The 14,336-nt window shown below is 38.9% G+C and overlaps 1 pseudogene; it reads right to left on the bottom strand.

Moving 5' to 3' along the window:
* The window catches only part of LOC127925744 (receptor-type tyrosine-protein phosphatase O-like), a 119,208-nt pseudogene that overhangs the window by 54,845 nt on the left and 50,027 nt on the right, over window positions 1-14,336 (bottom strand).

The following is a 14,336-nucleotide window of genomic DNA, read 5'->3' as shown; positions in this document are numbered from 1 at the left end:
CCAGGTAGTATAGTGTCTGAGACCATGTCTATAATAACAGGTTAGAGACCAGCCCAGGTAGTATAGTGTCTGAGACCATGTCTATAATAACAGGTTAGAGACCAGCCCAGGTAGTATAGTGTCTGAGACCATGTCTATAATAACAGGTTAGAGACCAGCCCAGGTAGTATAGTGTCTGAGACCATGTCTATGATAACAGGTTAGAGACCAGCCCAGGTAGTATAGTGTCTGAGACCATGTCTATAATAACAGGTTAGAGACCAGCCCAGGTAGTATAGTGTCTGAGACCATGTCTATAATAACAGGTTAGAGACCAGCCCAGGTAGTATAGTGTCTGAGACCATGTCTATAATAACAGGTTAGAGACCAGCCCAGGTAGTATAGTGTCTGAGACCATGTCTATAATAACAGGTTAGAGACCAGCCCAGGTAGTATAGTGTCTGAGACCATGTCTATAATAACAGGTTAGAGACCAGCCCAGGTAGTATAGTGTCTGAGACCATGTCTATAATAACAGGTTAGAGACCAGCCCATGTAGTATAGTGTCTGAGACCAGGTCTATAATAACAGGTTAGAGACCAGCCCAGGTAGTATAGTGTCTGAGACCATGTCTATAATAACAGGTAAGAGACCAGCCCAGGTAGTATAGTGTCTGAGACCATGTCTATAATAACAGGTTAGAGACCAGCCCAGGTAGTATAGTGTCTGAGACCATGTCTATAATAACAGGTTAGAGACCAGCCCATGTAGTATAGTGTCTGAGACCATGTCTATGATAACAGGTTAGAGACCAGCCCAGGTAGTATAGTGTCTGAGACCATGTCTATGATAACAGGTTAGAGACCAGCCCAGGTAGTATAGTGTCTGAGACCAGGTCTATAATAACAGGTTAGAGACCAGCCCAGGTAGTATAGTGTCTGAGACCATGTCTATAATAACAGGTTAGAGACCAGCCCAGGTAGTATAGTGTCTGAGACCAGGTCTATAATAACAGGTTAGAGACCAGCCCAGGTAGTATAGTGTCTGAGACCAGGTCTATAATAACAGGTTAGAGACCAGCCCAGGTAGTATAGTGTCTGAGACCATGTCTATAATAACAGGTTAGAGACCAGCCCAGGTAGTATAGTGTCTGAGACCATGTCTATAATAACAGGTTAGAGACCAGCCCAGGTAGTATAGTGTCTGAGACCATGTCTATAATAACAGGTTAGAGACCAACCCAGGTAGTATAGTGTCTGAGACCAGGTCTATAATAACAGGTTAGAGACCAGCCCAGGTAGTATAGTGTCTGAGACCAGGTCTATAATAACAGGTTAGAGACCCGCCCAGGTAGTATAGTGTCTGAGACCATGTCTATAATAACAGGTTAGAGACCAACCCAGGTAGTATAGTGTCTGAGACCAGGTCTATAATAACAGGTTAGAGACCAGCCCAGGTAGTATAGTGTCTGAGACCAGGTCTATAATAACAGGTTAGAGACCAGCCCAGGTAGTATAGTGTCTGAGACCAGGTCTATAATAACAGGTTAGAGACCAGCCCAGGTAGTATAGTGTCTGAGACCATGTCTATAATAACAGGTTAGAGACCAGCCCAGGTAGTATAGTGTCTGAGACCAGGTCTATAATAACAGGTTAGAGACCAGCCCAGGTAGTATAGTGTCTGAGACCAGGTCTATAATAACAGGTTAGAGACCAGCCCAGGTAGTATAGTGTCTGAGACCAGGTCTATAATAACAGGTTAGAGACCAGCCCAGGTAGTATAGTGTCTGAGACCAGGTCTATAATAACAGGTAATAACAGGTTAGAGACCAGCCCAGGTAGTATAGTGTCTGAGACCATGTCTATAATAACAGGTTAGAGACCAGCCCAGGTAGTATAGTGTCTGAGACCATGTCTATAATAACAGGTTAGAGACCAGCCCAGGTAGTATAGTGTCTGAGACCATGTCTATAATAACAGGTTAGAGACCAGCCCAGGTAGTATAGTGTCTGAGACCATGTCTATAATAACAGGTTAGAGACCAGCCCAGGTAGTATAGTGTCTGAGACCAGGTCTATAATAACAGGTTAGAGACCAGCCCAGGTAGTATAGTGTCTGAGACCAGGTCTATAATAACAGGTTAGAGACCAGCCCAGGTAGTATAGTGTCTGAGACCAGGTCTATAATAACAGGTTAGAGACCAGCCCAGGTAGTATAGTGTCTGAGACCATGTCTATAATAACAGGTTAGAGACCAGCCCAGGTAGTATAGTGTCTGAGACCAGGTCTATAATAACAGGTTAGAGACCAGCCCAGGTAGTATAGTGTCTGAGACCAGGTCTATAATAACAGGTTAGAGACCAGCCCAGGTAGTATAGTGTCTGAGACCATGTCTATAATAACAGGTTAGAGACCAGCCCAGGTAGTATAGTGTCTGAGACCATGTCTATAATAACAGGTTAGAGACCAGCCCAGGTAGTATAGTGTCTGAGACCATGTCTATAATAACAGGTTAGAGACCAGCCCAGGTAGTATAGTGTCTGAGACCATGTCTATGATAACAGGTTAGAGACCAGCCCAGGTAGTATAGTGTCTGAGACCATGTCTATGATAACAGGTTAGAGACCAGCCCAGGTAGTATAGTGTCTGAGACCATGTCTATAATAACAGGTTAGAGACCAGCCCAGGTAGTATAGTGTCTGAGACCATGTCTATAATAACAGGTTAGAGACCAGCCCAGGTAGTATAGTGTCTGAGACCAGGTCTATAATAACAGGTTAGAGACCAGCCCAGGTAGTATAGTGTCTGAGACCATGTCTATAATAACAGGTTAGAGACCAGCCCAGGTAGTATAGTGTCTGAGACCAGGTCTATAATAACAGGTTAGAGACCAGCCCAGGTAGTATAGTGTCTGAGACCAGGTCTATAATAACAGGTTAGAGACCAGCCCAGGTAGTATAGTGTCTGAGACCAGGTCTATAATAACAGGTTAGAGACCAGCCCAGGTAGTATAGTGTCTGAGACCATGTCTATAATAACAGGTTAGAGACCAGCCCAGGTAGTATAGTGTCTGAGACCATGTCTATAATAACAGGTTAGAGACCAGCCCAGGTAGTATAGTGTCTGAGACCATGTCTATGATAACAGGTTAGAGACCAGCCCAGGTAGTATAGTGTCTGAGACCATGTCTATAATAACAGGTTAGAGACCAGCCCAGGTAGTATAGTGTCTGAGACCATGTCTATAATAACAGGTTAGAGACCAGCCCAGGTAGTATAGTGTCTGAGAGACCATGTCTATAATAACAGGTTAGAGACCAGCCCAGGTAGTATAGTGTCTGAGACCAGGTCTATAATAACAGGTTAGAGACCAGCCCAGGTAGTATAGTGTCTGAGAGACCATGTCTATAATAACAGGTTAGAGACCAGCCCAGGTAGTATAGTGTCTGAGACCATGTCTATAATAACAGGTTAGAGACCAGCCCAGGTAGTATAGTGTCTGAGACCATGTCTATAATAACAGGTTAGAGACCAGCCCAGGTAGTATAGTGTCTGAGACCATGTCTATAATAACAGGTTAGAGACCAGCCCAGGTAGTATAGTGTCTGAGACCATGTCTATAATAACAGGTTAGAGACCAGCCCAGGTAGTATAGTGTCTGAGACCATGTCTATAATAACAGGTTAGAGACCAGCCCAGGTAGTATAGTGTCTGAGACCATGTCTATAATAACAGGTTAGAGACCAGCCCAGGTAGTATAGTGTCTGAGACCATGTCTATAATAACAGGTTAGAGACCAGCCCAGGTAGTATAGTGTCTGAGACCATGTCTATAATAACAGGTTAGAGACCAGCCCAGGTAGTATAGTGTCTGAGACCATGTCTATAATAACAGGTTAGAGACCAGCCCAGGTAGTATAGTGTCTGAGACCATGTCTATAATAACAGGTTAGAGACCAGCCCAGGTAGTATAGTGTCTGAGACCATGTCTATAATAACAGGTTAGAGACCAGCCCAGGTAGTATAGTGTCTGAGACCATGTCTATAATAACAGGTTAGAGACCAGCCCAGGTAGTATAGTGTCTGAGACCATGTCTATAATAACAGGTTAGAGACCAGCCCAGGTACTATAGTGTCTGAGACCATGTCTATAATAACAGGTTAGAGACCAGCCCAGGTACTATAGTGTCTGAGACCAGGTCTATAATAACAGGTTAGAGACTAGCCCAGGTAGTATAGTGTCTGAGACCATGTCTATAATAACAGGTTAGAGACCAGCCCAGGTAGTATAGTGTCTGAGACCAGGTCTATGATAACAGGTTAGAGACCAGCCCAGGTAGTATAGTGTCTGAGACCATTTCTATAATAACAGGTTAGAGACCAGCCCAGGTAGTATAGTGTCTGAGACCATGTCTATAATAACAGGTTAGAGACCAGTCCAGGTAGTATAGTGTCTGAGACCATGTCTATAATAACAGGTTAGAGACCAGCCCAGGTAGTATAGTGTCTGAGACCAGGTCTATAATAACAGGTTAGAGACCAGCCCAGGTAGTATAGTGTCTGAGACCAGGTCTATAATAACAGGTTAGAGACCAGCCCAGGTAGTATAGTGTCTGAGGGACCATGTCTATAATAACAGGTTAGAGACCAGCCCAGGTACTATAGTGTCTGAGACCATGTCTATAATAACAGGTTAGAGACCAGCCCAGGTAGTATAGTGTCTGAGACCATGTCTATAATAACAGGTTAGAGACCAGCCCAGGTAGTATAGTGTCTGAGACCAGGTCTATAATAACAGGTTAGAGACCAGCCCAGGTAGTATAGTGTCTGAGACCATGTCTATAATAACAGGTTAGAGACCAGCCCAGGTAGTATAGTGTCTGAGACCATGTCTATAATAACAGGTTAGAGACCAGCCCAGGTAGTATAGTGTCTGAGACCATGTCTATAATAACAGGTCAGAGACCAGCCCAGGTAGTATAGTGTCTGAGACCAGGTCTATAATAACAGGTTAGAGACCAGCCCAGGTAGTATAGTGTCTGAGACCATGTCTATAATAACAGGTCAGAGACCAGCCCAGGTAGTATAGTGTCTGAGACCATGTCTATAATAACAGGTTAGAGACCAGCCCAGGTAGTATAGTGTCTGAGACCATGTCTATAATAACAGGTTAGAGACCAACCCAGGTAGTATAGTGTCTGAGACCATGTCTATAATAACAGGTTAGAGACCAGCCCAGGTAGTATAGTGTCTGAGACCATGTCTATAATAACAGATTAGAGACCAGCCCAGGTAGTATAGTGTCTGAGGGACTCACCGATGACTATGATAACAGGTTCGGAAGGAGGACTGATGAGAGGACCGTTCGTATGGTACACCACCACTCTGTACTGGGCACCTGGAGTCAGGTTGGACAGGATGTCACTGGTCGTGTTCTCCTGTAACCAATCACAGGACCGGAACAGGCATCAGGGTGGTTAGTGGTGATAGACTGTATCAGTATATTGATAGGTGGTGATAGACTGTATCAGTATATTGATAGGTGGTGATAGACTGTATCAGTATATTGATAGGTGGTGATAGACTGTATCAGTATAATGATAGGTGGTGATAGACTGTATCAGTATATTGATAGGTGGTGATAGACTGTATCAGTATATTGATAGGTGGTGATAGACTGTATCAGTATATTGATAGGTGGTTAGTGGTGATAGACTGTATCAGTATATTGATAGGTGGTGATAGACTGTATCAGTATAATGATAGGTGGTGATAGACTGTATCAGTATATTGATAGGTGGTGATAGACTGTATCAGTATATTGATAGGTGGTTAGTGGTGATAGACTGTATCAGTATATTGATAGGTGGTGATAGACTGTATCAGTATATTGTAGGTGGTAGACTGTATCAGTATATTGATAGGTGGTGATAGACTGTATCAGTATATTGATAGTGATAGTGTATATTGATAGGTGGTGATAGACTGTATCAGTATATTGATAGGTGGTGATAGACTGTATCAGTATATTGATAGGTGGTGATAGACTGTATCAGTATATTGATAGGTGGTGATGTATCAGTATATTGATAGGTGGTGATAGACTGTATCAGTATATTGATAGGTGGTGATAGACTGTATCAGTATATTGATAGGTGGTGATAGTGATAGACTGTATCAGTATATTGATAGGTGGTGATAGACTGTATCAGTATATTGAGGTAGGTGGTGATAGACTGTATCAGTATATTGATAGGTGGTGATAGACTGTATCAGTATATTGATAGGTGGTGATAGACTGTATCAGTATATTGATAGGTGGTGATAGACTGTATCAGTATATTGATAGGTGGTGATAGACTGTATCAGTATATAGACTGTATAGGTAGGTGATAGTCTGTATCAGTGTATCAGTATATTGATAGGTGGTGATAGACTGTATCAGTATATTGATAGATAGACTGTATCAGTATATTGTAGGTGATAGACTGTATCAGTATATTGATAGGTGGTGATAGACTGTATCAGTATATTGATAGGTGGTGATAGACTGTATCAGTATATTGATAGGTGGTGATAGACTGTATCAGTATATTGATAGGTGGTGATAGACTGTATCAGTATATTGATAGGTGGTGATAGACTGTATCAGTATATTGATAGGTGGTGATAGACTGTATCAGTATATTGATAGGTGGTGATAGACTGTATCAGTATATTGATAGGTGGTGATAGACTGTATCAGTATATTGATAGGTGGTGATAGACTGTATCAGTATATTGATAGGTGGTGTATCAGTATATTGGTGGTGAGACTGTATCAGTATATTGATAGGTGGTGATAGACTGTATCAGTATATTGATAGGTGGTGATAGACTGTATCAGTATATTGATAGATAGACTGTATCAGTATATTGATAGGTGGTGATAGACTGTATCAGTATATTGATAGGTGGTGATAGACTGTATCAGTATATTGATAGGTGGTGATAGACTGTATCAGTATATTGATAGGTGGTGATAGACTGTATCAGTATATTGATAGGTGGTGATAGACTGTATCAGTATATTGATAGGTGGTGATAGACTGTATCAGTATATTGATAGGTGGTGATAGACTGTATCAGTATATTGATAGGTGGTGATAGACTGTATCAGTATATTGATAGGTGGTGATAGACTGTATCAGTATATTGATAGGTGGTTAGTGGTGATAGACTGTATCAGTATATTGATAGGTGGTGATAGACTGTATCAGTATATTGATAGGTGGTGATAGACTGTATCAGTATATTGATAGGTGGTGATAGACTGTATCAGTATATTGATAGGTGATAGACTGTAGATATTGATAGGTGGTGATAGACTGTATCAGTATATTGATAGGTGGTGATAGACTGTATCAGTATATTGATAGGTGGTGATAGACTGTATCAGTATATTGATAGGTGGTGATAGACTGTATCAGTATATTGATAGGTGGTGATAGACTGTATCAGTATATTGATAGGTGGTGATAGACTGTATCAGTATATAGACTGTATCAGTATATTGATAGGTGGTTAGTGGTGTGATAGACTGTATCAGTATATTGATAGGTGGTGATAGACTGTATCAGTATATTGATAGGTGGTGATAGACTGTATCAGTATATTGATAGGTGGTGATAGACTGTATCAGTATATTGATAGGTGGTGATAGACTGTATCAGTATATTGATAGGTGTGTGATAGACTGTATCAGTATATTGATAGGTGGTGATAGACTGTATCAGTATATTGATAGGTGGTGATAGACTGTATCAGTATATTGATAGGTGGTGATAGACTGTATCAGTATATTGATAGGTGGTGATAGACTGTATCAGTATATTGATAGGTGGTGATAGACTGTATCAGTATATTGATAGATAGATAGACTGTATCAGTATATTGATAGGTGGTGATAGGTGGTGATAGACTGTATCAGTATATTGATAGGTGGTGATAGACTGTATCAGTATATTGATAGGTGGTGATAGACTGTATCAGTATATTGATAGGTGGTGGTGATAGACTGTATCAGTATATTGATAGGTGGTGATAGACTGTATCAGTATATTGATAGGTGGTGATAGACTGTATCAGTATTTGATAGGTGGTGATAGACTGTATCAGTATATTGATAGGTGGTGATAGACTGTATCAGTATATTGATAGGTGGTGATAGACTGTATCAGTATATTGATAGGTGGTGATAGACTGTATCAGTATATTGATAGGTGGTGATAGACTGTATCAGTATATTGATAGGTGGTGATAGACTGTATCAGTATATTGATAGGTGGTTGTATCAGTATATTGATAGGTGATAGACTGTATCAGTATATTGATAGGTGGTGATAGACTGTATCAGTATATTGATAGGTGGTGATAGACTGTATCAGTATATTGATAGGTGGTGATAGACTGTATCAGTATATTGATAGGTGGTGATAGACTGGTATATTGATAGGTGGTGGTGATAGACTGTATCAGTATATTGATAGGTGGTGATAGACTGTATCAGTATATTGATAGGTGGTGATAGACTGTATCAGTATATTGATAGGTGGTGATAGACTGTATCAGTATATTGATAGGTGGTGATAGACTGTATCAGTATATTGATAGGTGGTGATAGACTGTATCAGTATATTGATAGGTGGTGATAGACTGTATCAGTATATTGATAGGTGGTGATAGACTGTATCAGTATATTGATAGGTGGTGATAGACTGTATCAGTATATTGATAGGTGGTGATAGACTGTATCAGTATATTGATAGGTGGTGATAGACTGTATCAGTATATTGATAGGTGGTGATAGACTGTATCAGTATATTGATAGGTGGTGATAGACTGTATCAGTATATTGATAGGTGGTGATAGACTGTATCAGTATATTGATAGGTGGTGATAGACTGTATCAGTATATTGATAGGTGGTTATTGGTGATAGACTGTATCAGTATATTGATAGGTGGTGATAGACTGTATCAGTATATTGATAGGTGGTGATAGACTGTATCAGTATATTGATAGGTGGTGATAGACTGTATCAGTATATTGATAGGTGGTGATAGACTGTATCAGTATATTGATAGGTGGTGATAGACTGTATCAGTATATTGATAGGTGGTGATAGACTGTATCAGTATATTGATAGGTGATAGACTGTATCAGTATATTGATAGACTGTATCAGTATATTGATGGTGATAGACTGTATCAGTATATTGATAGGTGGTGATAGACTGTATCAGTATATTGATAGGTGGTGATAGACTGTATCAGTATATTGATAGGTGGTGATAGACTGTATCAGTATATTGATAGGTGGTGATAGACTGTATCAGTATATTGATAGGTGGTGATAGACTGTATCAGTATATTGATAGGTGGTGATAGACTGTATCAGTATATTGATAGGTGGTGATAGACTGTATCAGTATATTGATAGGTGGTATCAGTATATTGATAGGTGGTGATAGACTGTATCAGTATATTGATAGGTGGTGATAGACTGTATCAGTATATTGATAGGTGGTGATAGACTGTATCAGTATATTGATAGGTGGTGATAGACTGTATCAGTATATTGATAGGTGGTGATAGACTGTATCAGTATATTGATAGGTGGATGACTGTAGACTGTATCAGTATATTGATAGGTGGTGATAGACTGTATCAGTATATTGATAGGTGGTGATAGACTGTATCAGTATATTGATAGGTGGTGATAGACTGTAGACTCAGTATATTGATAGGTGGTGATGGTTAGTGGTGACTGTATATATTGATAGGTGGTGATAGACTGTATCAGTATATTGATAGGTGGTGATAGACTGTATCAGTATATTGATAGGTGGTGATAGACTGTATCAGTATATTGATAGGTGGTGATAGACTGTATCAGTATATTGATAGGTGGTGATAGACTGTATCAGTATATTGATAGGTGGTGATAGACTGTATCAGTATATAGGTGGTGATAGACTGTATCAGTATATTGATAGGTGATAGACTGTATCAGTATATTGATAGGTGGTGATAGACTGTATCAGTATATTGATAGGTGGTGATAGACTGTATCAGTATATTGATAGGTGGTGATAGACTGTATCAGTATATTGATAGGTGGTGATAGACTGTATCAGTATATTGATAGGTGGTGATAGACTGTATCAGTATATTGATAGATAGTGATAGACTGGTATATTGATAGGTGGTGATAGACTGTATCAGTATATTGATAGGTGGTGATAGACTGTATCAGTATATTGATAGGTGGTGATAGACTGTATCAGTATATTGATAGGTGGTGATAGTGATAGACTGTATCAGTATCAGTATATTGATAGGTGGTGATAGACTGTATCAGTATATTGATAGGTGGTGATAGTGTATCAGTGATATTGAGACTGTATAGACAGTATATTGATAGGTGGTGATAGACTGTATCAGTATATTGATAGGTGGTGATAGACTGTATCAGTATATTGATAGGTGGTGATAGACTGTATCAGTATATTGATAGGTGGTGATAGACTGTATCAGTATATTGATAGGTGGTGATAGACTGTATCAGTATATTGATAGGTGGTGATAGACTGTATCAGTATATTGATAGGTGGTGATAGACTGTATCAGTATATTGATAGGTGGTTAGACTGTATCAGTATATTGATAGACTGTATCAGTATATTGATAGGTGGTGATAGACTGTATCAGTATATTGATAGGTGGTGATAGACTGTATCAGTATATTGATAGGTGGTGATAGACTGTATCAGTATATTGATAGGTGGTGATAGACTGTATCAGTATATTGATAGGTGGTTAGTATATTGATAGGTGGTGATAGACTGTATCAGTATATTGATAGGTGGTGATAGACTGTATCAGTATATTGATAGGTGGTGATAGACTGTATCAGTATATTGATAGGTGGTAGACTGTATCAGTATATTGATAGGTGATAGACTGTATCAGTATATTGATAGGTGGTGATAGACTGTATCAGTATATTGATAGGTGGTGATAGACTGTATCAGTATATTGATAGGTGGTGATAGACTGTATCAGTATATTGATAGGTGGTGATAGACTGTATCAGTATATTGATAGGTGGTGATAGACTGTATCAGTATATTGATAGGTGGTGATAGACTGTATCAGTATATTGATAGGTGGTGATAGACTGTATCAGTATATTGATAGGTGGTGATAGACTGTATCAGTATATTGATAGACTGTATCAGTATATTGATAGGTGGTGATAGACTGTATCAGTATATTGATAGGTGGTGATAGACTGTATCAGTATATTGATAGGTGGTGATAGACTGTATCAGTATATTGATAGGTGGTGATAGACTGTATCAGTATATTGATAGGTGGTGATAGACTGTATCAGTATATTGATAGGTGGTGATAGACTGTATCAGTATATTGATAGGTGGTGATAGACTGTATCAGTATATTGATAGGTGGTGATAGACTGTATCAGTATATTGATAGGTGGTGATAGACTGTATCAGTATATTGATAGGTGGTGATAGACTGTATCAGTATATTGATAGGTGGTGATAGACTGTATCAGTATATTGATAGGTGGTTAGTGGTGATAGACTGTATCAGTATATTGATAGGTGGTGATAGACTGTATCAGTATATTGATAGGTGGTGATAGACTGTATCAGTATATTGATAGGTGGTGATAGACTGTATCAGTATATTGATAGGTGGTGATAGACTGTATCAGTATATTGATAGGTGGTGATAGACTGTATCAGTATATTGATAGGTGGTGATAGACTGTATCAGTATATTGATAGGTGGTGATAGACTGTATCAGTATATTGATAGGTGGTGATAGACTGTATCAGTATATTGATAGGTGGTGATAGACTGTATCAGTATATTGATAGGTGGTGATAGACTGTATCAGTATATTGATAGGTGGTGAGTGGTGATAGACTGTATCAGTATATTGATAGGTGGTGATAGACTGTATCAGTATATTGATAGGTGGTGATAGACTGTATCAGTATATTGATAGGTGGTGATAGACTGTATCAGTATATTGATAGGTGGTGATAGACTGTATCAGTATATTGATAGGTGGTGATAGACTGTATCAGTATATTGATAGGTGGTGATAGACTGTATCAGTATATTGATAGGTGGTGATAGACTGTATCAGTATATTGATAGGTGGTGATAGACTGTATCAGTATATTGATAGGTGGTGATAGACTGTATCAGTATATTGATAGGTGGTGATAGACTGTATCAGTATATTGATAGGTGGTGATAGACTGTATCAGTATATTGATAGGTGGTGATAGACTGTATCAGTATATTGATAGGTGGTGATAGACTGTATCAGTATATTGATAGGTGGTGATAGACTGTATCAGTATATTGATAGGTGGTGATAGACTGTATCAGTATATTGATAGGTGGTGATAGACTGTATCAGTATATTGATAGGTGGTATATTGATAGGTGGTGATAGACTGTATCAGTATATTGATAGGTGGTGATAGACTGTATCAGTATATTGATAGGTGGTGATAGACTGTATCAGTATATTGATAGGTGGTGATAGACTGTATCAGTATATTGATAGGTGGTGATAGACTGTATCAGTATATTGATAGGTGGTGATAGACTGTATCAGGTGGTGATAGACTGTATCAGTATATTGATAGGTGGTGATAGACTGTATATTGAGTATATTGATAGGTGGTGATAGACTGTATCAGTATATTGATAGGTGGTTAGATAGACTGTATCAGTATATTGATAGGTGGTGATAGACTGTATCAGTATATTGATAGGTGGTGATAGACTGTATCAGTATATTGATAGGTGGTGATAGACTGTATCAGTATATTGATAGGTGGTGATAGACTGTATCAGTATATTGATAGGTGGTGATAGACTGTATCAGTATATTGATAGGTGGTGATAGACTGTATCAGTATATTGATAGGTGGTGATAGACTGTATCAGTATATTGATAGGTGGTGATAGACTGTATCAGTATATTGATAGGTGGTGATAGACTGTATCAGTATATTGATAGGTGGTGATAGACTGTATCAGTATATTGATAGACTGTATCAGTATATTGATAGGTGGTGATAGACTGTATCAGTATATTGATAGGTGGTGATAGACTGTATCAGTATATTGATAGGTGGTGATAGACTGTATCAGTATATTGATAGGTGGTGATATAGACTGTATCAGTATATTGATAGGTGGTGATAGACTGTATCAGTATATTGATAGGTGGTTAGTGGTGATAGACTGTATCAGTATATTGATAGGTGGTGATAGACTGTATCAGTATATTGATAGGTGGTGATAGACTGTATCAGTATATTGATAGGTGGTGATAGACTGTATCAGTATATTGATTAGTGGTGATAGACTGTATCAGTATATTGATAGGTGGTGATAGACTGTATCAGTATATTGATAGGTGGTGATAGACTGTATCAGTATATTGATAGGTGGTTAGTGGTGATAAAGGGTTATGAACAGCTATGTGGACTAGCAGGTTAGTTATAAAGGGTTATGAACAGCTATGTAGACTAGTTATAAAGGGTTATGAACAGCTATGTAGACTAGTTATAAAGGGTTGTGAACAGCTATGTAGACTAGCAGGTTGGTTATAAAGGGTTATGAACAGCTATGTAGACTAGTTATAAAGGGTTGTGAACAGCTATGTAGACTAGCAGGTTGGTTATAAAGGGTTATGAACAGCTATGTAGACTAGCAGGTTAGTTATAAAGGGTTGTGAACAGCTATGTAGACTAGCAGGTTGGTTATAAAGAGTTGTGAACAGCTATGTAGACTAGCAGGTTGGTTATAAAGGGTTGTAAACAGCTATGTAGACTAGTAGGTTGGTTATAAAGGGTTATGAACTGCTATGTAGACTAGCAGGTTGGTTATAAAGGGTTGTGAACAGCTATGTAGACTAGTAGGTTGGTTATAAAGGGTTATGAACTGCTATGTAGACTAGCAGGTTGGTTATAAAGGGTTGTGAACAGCTATGTAGACTAGTAGGTTGTTTATAAAGGGTTATGAACTGCTATATACACTAGCAGGTTGGTTATAAAGGGTTGTAAACAGCTATATACAGTAGCAGGTTGGTTATAAAGGGTTATGAACTGCTACAGACTAGCAGGTTAGTTATAAAGGGTTGTAAACAGCTATGTAGACTAGTAGGTTGGTTATAAAGGGTTATGAACTGCTACAGACTAGCAGGTTGGTTATAAAGGGTTATGAACTGCTACAGACTAGTAGGTTGTTTATAAAGGGTTATG

This window comes from Oncorhynchus keta, unplaced genomic scaffold (assembly GCF_023373465.1).
Source record: "Oncorhynchus keta strain PuntledgeMale-10-30-2019 unplaced genomic scaffold, Oket_V2 Un_contig_6200_pilon_pilon, whole genome shotgun sequence".
NCBI classification, from domain to species: Eukaryota; Metazoa; Chordata; class Actinopteri; order Salmoniformes; family Salmonidae; genus Oncorhynchus; species Oncorhynchus keta.
Note: the sequence above shows the minus strand (reverse complement) of the source record. Positions and strands in the feature narration are given on the sequence as shown.